The sequence below is a fragment of the Rhagoletis pomonella genome, unplaced genomic scaffold (genome assembly GCF_013731165.1).
Source record: "Rhagoletis pomonella isolate Grant_MI unplaced genomic scaffold, Rhpom_1.0 Rhpom_scaffold_00003, whole genome shotgun sequence".
NCBI classification, from domain to species: Eukaryota; Metazoa; Arthropoda; class Insecta; order Diptera; family Tephritidae; genus Rhagoletis; species Rhagoletis pomonella.
The window spans coordinates 67,587,470-67,594,890 of NW_023458557.1; positions in this window are offsets into that span (position 1 = coordinate 67,587,470).

Below are 7,421 nucleotides of genomic sequence, written 5' to 3' on the forward strand. Positions count from 1 at the left end.
TTTTAGCAAAAGTCATTATAAACAATCTATGAAATTGAAAATGAAAAACGTGGAGCGCATGCAATACAAAGCATTCGATTTAATTGACAATAGTCAAACTACATAACGTAGACCTAAAATTTCTACAGCGAAAGTAGAACTTTGAAATCGATTTTAAGCGGTCGTTATTCATATACCCACATACATACATACATACATATATTACTTTTCATATCAATTCAAGTGTATTACATGCGCCCCACGCTTTTCATTTTCAATTTCATAGATTGCTAATAATGACTTTTGCTAAAATTTCAAAATCAAAAGTTATCAAAACAAATTCTATGGGACTGAGAATTATTATTTTCTACTTTTTAGTCCATTTATAAAAGCGTTGTATATTAAAAAGTTTTTTTTATATTATTTATTTTCTACTTTTTAGTCCTGTCTGAATAAAAGTTTGCAATAGATATTAAAATAATCCAACGATATTAATAGAAGGGTGCACACACATGCATTTACATATGTACATATGTACATACAAACGAGCACCAATTAATTTTATTTCAAGAAATGGCGTGTCGTCTATTTCCGCTGTAGCAAACGTAGTACATAGGGCGACATCTAGATGTCATCTACCTCGCCCTATTCACTACAGCTGTCGCCCTATGCACTATGCTTTTTTATAGGAACTTTTCAAAGCTTTGCTTTGGTGTCGGACACACAACATTGAAAGTTTCTGGATCCACAACATTGAAAGTTTCTGGACGCACAACATTGCAAGTTGATAAAAGCGTTGTAATAAAATTAAGCGTCTCTTAAATGGCGCTCTGTGTGCCTTGCGTGCAAACGCCAGCTTATGCAGATAGCTAATACATATGTCTGGAATAGAGTTCCAAGTTTCCAAAAGTTTAGTATTAGCATTTTTGAACTGTCAAGCAAAGCGAGGAAAGTTGTATGTGAATGGCCATTTACGGATTTGACAGCATGCCCCTGAATACCAAAAACAAAATATCTACATATAAACTTTGAGGCGAATTGAGATTTGACATTTTGCCCCTGATACAAAATACATGTGGTTGTTGTTTGTTGTATTCTTGCTACCACCTTGTATAAATTCGCCTTGTATTGGCCGATGGTCATTTTAATTCGATTGATTCTATCTATTTCCTTGTTTCGACTAAGTTTTTAGTCCATATTGAATTACACTGGAACTCAATCAGCTCCATTTTAAAATCTTCGATTTCCAGGCAATGAAAATTAAACAAGTTCACTTTATCAAGTCACATCAGGATACATAATAAATTTGAGTGTTTCCGATAACTCCTTGAATTCAGAAAACATCGATGAAAATTCGTCGATAAGGGAATTTATTACCAAAGAAAACTCTTCAGTGACTCTTAATCCGTCTTGTTAAGTTTGGCAAACATCTGCAATTTTTGGAAACAATGGGGCATATTCATAGTCAAAATAAAGACGACAAAGCCAAAAAAGCCGACTTTATTTCGACTATGAATATGCCTCATTATATTTATCAACAACTTTCAGTTGATCCTGAAAAGCTCAAATGAGATCTATGCATCATAATTATAACAGTTTTGTCAGAGCCTTGAAGCTTTACGTTCAAATCATTGAAATGCTGGCACATATCCGTAAAAACCATCAATTTTGCATCCCAAACCTTCATTTATTTAATGCCTGCGAAGATATGAGGTTCAATATTTTTGACTGAGTAGTTAAAATACGGTTATTGATCGTATAAAAAATAAAACACGGAGAATAGTTGATTTGCCATTTTTAAAAACTGGGTTATAGAAAAAGGGGAAAAAACGACAAAACCTAAAATGAAAAACGGGAAAAATATATAGAATTGCATGGACAAAAAGGGATTAGGCTCGCCCACAACCTGGCAACACTGTCTACAGCCAGCCTATTCCAATGTCAAAAATGTCATTTCCGTGAGTGCGGGCGCGAGATATAAAAGTATGTCGTATCGTGGTGATACATGGGTGAAAAGATAATTCTGAGTACGGTATATCTTTCACAGATCCTTTTACCCTAGAATGCCTCATTAACCTACTGAGTTCAAATAACTCAATACTCTACCCAATTAAATACAATTAGTGATAGAACTTTTTCGAAAAGTATCGAAAAGTTAGTACTCTAAAGAAGAATCGATGCCAGTACTCATACTTGCAAAAAAGTATCGATAATACTCGTACTTCCAAGTGTTTTTAAGGCAAATGTGAAAAGTAAACAAGAATCAGAATGCTTTGCTTTTATGACCTCTTCCTTTTTGTAAGATCAATAGACACTGCTGAAATCTGATCTAAAAGTATGTTCACATATCAATATTATCTCAATCAAAGCTCGTTTTTTAATCACCTCGTTTACACAGGCAAATCTCAGATTATTAGCCGTCAAATTTGTTGTGCTTGTTATTCTCACATCTCAAGGAAAAGTTAAGTTTCTTCTCTGTGCCACCATGATCACGGTTTTCTGCTATATTAAGCAATATAAATATATTTTAACTTAACATCTTACTAATATTATAAATGTGAAAGGTTGTATGTTTGGATGTTTGGGAAATCATCACGCGGAAACGACTGAACGGATTTGCATGAAATTTTGTACGCGGATAGCTTATGGGCCAGATTGGTTAATAGGCTATTTTTTTAAGAGTTGCCACCTGTTAAAAAGTTAAATTTATTTAATATGCGGGAACGACTGAATGGATTTGCATGAAAATTTGCACACAGATAGCTTATGACCTAGATTGGAAAATAGGCTACTTTACTAAAGAGTTGCCACCTGTTAAAAAAGTTTCATTAAATTAATACGCGGAAACGACTGAATGGATTTGCATGAAATTTTGCAAGCAGACAGCTTATGACCTATAGAGGAAAATAGGCTAATTTTTTGGAAGAGTTACCACCTGTTAAAAAAGTTTAATTAAGTTAACACGCGGAAACGACTAAACGGATTTGAATGAAATTTTGCACACAGATAGCTTATGACCTAGGTTAGAAAGTAGGCTACTTTTTTAAGAGTTGCCACCTGTTAGAAATGTTTAATTTAATTAATACGCGGAAATGAGTGAACTGATTTGCATGAAAGTTTTCACACAGATAGCTTATGAGCTAGGTTGAAAAATAGGCTACTTTTTTAAGATTTACCACCAGCTAAAAAAAAGTTCAATTAAATTAATGCGCGGAAAAGTCTGAACGGATTTGCATGGAATTTTGCAAGCAGATAGCTTATGACCTACAGTGGAAAATAGGCTAATTTTTTGGAAGAGTTGCCACCTGTTAGAAAAGTTTTAATTAAATTAATACGCGGAAACGACTGAACAGATTTGCATGACATTTCGCACAGAGATAGCTTATGACCTAGACTGGAAAATAGGCTACTTTTTAAGAATTGCAACCTGTTTGAAAATGAAATTTTGCTCAAAGATGGTTTATGACCTGGATTGAAAAATAGGCTACTTCCTTAACCGGTTTTCCGATCAGAACGAAATTTAGTACACTTACTACGGATTTCGGAAGGATGGTCTTAGACTGAAAGTAAGTCCGATAACTCAAGGCCCCTCCCATACAAATTGGAATTTGAATTGGAATTTTCATATTACATACATATCTCTGGAAGTATTTGTGGGAGAGAACTGAAACTTGGCATAGTGATATGTATGTGAAATCAATGTTGGCATTAATCGATTGATGTTTTAATCAGTTAGTTAATTCGATTAAATTCAGTCTGATTACAGTTAATCATGATTAATTTTAATGTGACTAAACAGTTAATCGTAGCCGCGATTAAAAAATTAGTTTTTAATCATTAACACTTAATTTGATCAAGTAGGTTTGGTGATTAATTAAGTTATGCTGGAATTTCCCTGTGCACACAAAGCAAATTAATGCGGTATGGCTAAGTCGGGTTTCCTCATCAATCTAAGCAATTTGGTGTGCATTTTCATTAAGATATATACCAACAATCGTTTTACAAACTAGGTTTCTAAAAGTTCCCAGTTAATGTATTACTAATAACAATAATTATAATTTTTTTATAATATGTGCTTTTTATAAGCGTAAAACACAAAATAATTACTATAACTGGTGTTTGGTTTCAAACTCGGACAAACTAGACAAATTAATCAGATTTTCTTTTTAATTGGATTAACGTTTAATGTTTTAAATTAATTAAAAGTAATCGCAGCCAGCGATTAACGATTAAAAAAATGTTATCATTAATCGTACAGTTGATTACGACTAATTAATTTTAATCGTCAAACGCGATTAACATTTTAATCGTTCTCCCATACTGACTGAAAGTTTCATATTGCATATCTCTTCAAATGTTTGGGGTAAGGCACTTAAGCTTGGTAAGGAAATACATATGTATGTATATATGTGAAACTAATACCATACTCATGGAGAAAAATTAGAGTTATTGGAAAAGGTGGTGTGGCAACTCCCATGCAAATTGATTTTTCTATGCTGCATATCTCTGGAGGTGTTTATTGCAGAGGATTGGAACTAGGCACCGAGATGTGTATACAAAAATAATTCGATACTCATGGAGAAAAATTTGCTTTATTCGAAAAGGGGACATGGTTCCTCCCGTAAAAATTTACTGTTTTATACTGCTTATCTCTAGAGGTGTTCATGGTAGAGTACTGGGACTTGGTACTGGGGTATGTAAAATCAATTCTAAATTCATGGACGAAGATTAGGGTTATAAGAAAAAGGGGCGTGGCACTTCCAGTACAAATTTACTTTTTCTTGCCACATATCCCTGGAAGTGTTTGTGGAAGAATACTGGAACTTGGTATGGAGTTGTGTATACAAAATGTATCAATTGCTCACGGTGGGCAGGAAGCGAAGATAGGTTGCATAAAAATGTCGACAAAATCTGAAAGCAGGGTTGTATTTGTTGATATCTTAAGGCTAAGAATCCGCTTAAATTGAAATCCTAGCTGCTCCTGTTTTAAAGATATCCACATTTTATATACTTCTGATAGGATATATTTGCAAAAGAGGAAGGCGTACTTCTCAATAATTAGAGCATATTTATAAGAAAAGAAATCTCATACAAATCTGTTCCCCTTTTTTAACTCACTAAAACGGATCAAATCAATGTGAAACATTTTCATTTTTTCCTACCGAAAGAATAATTGATCGAGATTTATTGGGCGCTACCGGTATACAACTTAGATAAAACACCACAATTACCTTTTTCTGTAGCGTGAACTTTCTCATTACAAACACTTTCAATATCGCAATATATGTATGTATGTATACAATATTGTATGCTATATAATACGGTACTAATTTTTTATTAAGGTTTGTTGCTATAAGCAAGTAGCGCAGGTAAGTCGCACTGCGCTTGTGCAAGAAATAAAAATGCTCTAACTTAGGCCAACGGTACTCCGCATAATAAGTAAATAAATTCAAAGCTTGTATGAGATTTATTTTGGTATTTATGTACTCTTCTGTCAGGAAATAATGACTATTGTACATCCAGAACACAAATGCGATCATAAAGAAAATCGCACGAAAGTATGCGCTTTGTGTGTAGGGCTGCCAGACGTCCCGGTTTTCCCGGACATGTCCCGGTTTTAGACTATTTGTCCCGGTGTCCCGGTCCAACCTTAAAATGTCCCGGGTTTCATTTAAGTGTCCCGGTTTTCGATTTGATTGCACAAATTTTGCTTAAAAATGACTACGCTGAGAGAAAAAAGGCGTTGTAATATTAAGAAAATATTATGAATTTACTGGGGGAAATAACGCATAGTAAACATGAATATGTTTTATTTGATTATCGGTTTGAAATGTTCGTACTTAAAAACAATACTTTCATACCACGCACACGTGGTGTTGAATCAAACTGAACATTTGAATGCACATTTACATGTCTGGCTGTAGCTGAGTGCACGAAGATGCTTGCCACAATTTGCTAATTTCCAGAGCGTCAGGGTTCAAATCCCATTACAGACAGCATGGAATTTAAATAAATTTTTTTTTAACTTAATTATGAAAAAGCATCCGTTAAGTGCAAAGCGCTTCATTTTAATATTGGCGTATTTCAATTGAATATTTCTATACTAAATACTAAAATTTGTATACTTAAATTATTACGAGTTGGGTTGGTGCTCTTTCATATGCGATTTTTTTTAAATGTAGCACGTTTTGCATAAGCAATAGTTGATGATTAATATAAGTATGTACCTAAATACGTTAAAATGACATGCACAGAGTTTTACAGTTATTGCAAAAGCCAGAAGTTTTGAAACAAGCTCACAGCAACGAAACAAATGACTGATATTTTAATGTTACCTTGTATTTATTTTTTTTTTTTCGTGAAACCTAGATTACTTATAAGTACCGTGCCGTACAAAATTATTTCCTCGGAGACACTTTCATCTGATCACAATTTCTAATCAGATCTTTTAGAAAAATGTTTAAAATGTAGCTTTTGAGCCAATTAGTAAAGTGCAAGTCTGAAGTTACCAGAAATTTTCGTTGATTTTTTGCAATTATTTATTTTTTGCTGACACATACAAAAAAATGTCGAACATAGTTTGTATGGTAGAAACTCTCAGTAAAAACAATACCAAAGTTGCCTCAACGTGGTGCGCCTTGGAAACGATTGAAACCGGCTAAAAACTTACATAAACTTATATTTTCACATAATATATATACACACATTTACTCACACATACATTGTTGAATATTTAATGCACAAGGATGTTTTTCTCTTTCGCAAAAGTCGGTCCTATCATAACTATGTTAAATGTGGATATCTTTAAAACAGGAGCAGCTAGGATTTCAATTCAAAGGGATTCTTAACCTAAAAATATCAACAAATACAACCCTGCTTTCAGTTTTTGTCGACATTTTTATGCAACCTATCTTTGCTTCCTGCCCACCGTGTGCTCATGGAAAAAATGTGAGTTATTAAAAAAGGAGGCATGTCGCCTCCCATACATACTAAAAACTTCTTAATACATATCTCTGGAAGGATAGAAAATCTCTCGAAGTATTTTAAGTTTGTTATGGAGATTTATTTTATAAGTGCCGTACTGACAGAATACATTTCTTTAAATGGAAAAGGGAGAGCCGGGTTCGGCCTTATAATCTAAAGCTCTCTTGAGGCATTTGCTACAGTTATGAGAAATGGTATTTTATCAAGGCCAGGTTACTAAATTTGAGTTGGAAATATTAGAACCCGCCGTGGCACCTCCAAGAAGGTTACACGTTCACACATCGTATACCTGGAACCATTTTAAGGTAAACTTAGAGGGATTGATATCTTTCGTATGCCTAGCGCGCAGACGAGATTCTATAATTTCATAGTTTTAAACGGCCTGAATACCTTAACTCGCTTAAAAAATAACGAGCTGTAACGAAATGGGCACAGAAATAAAATCTAACATCATTAAA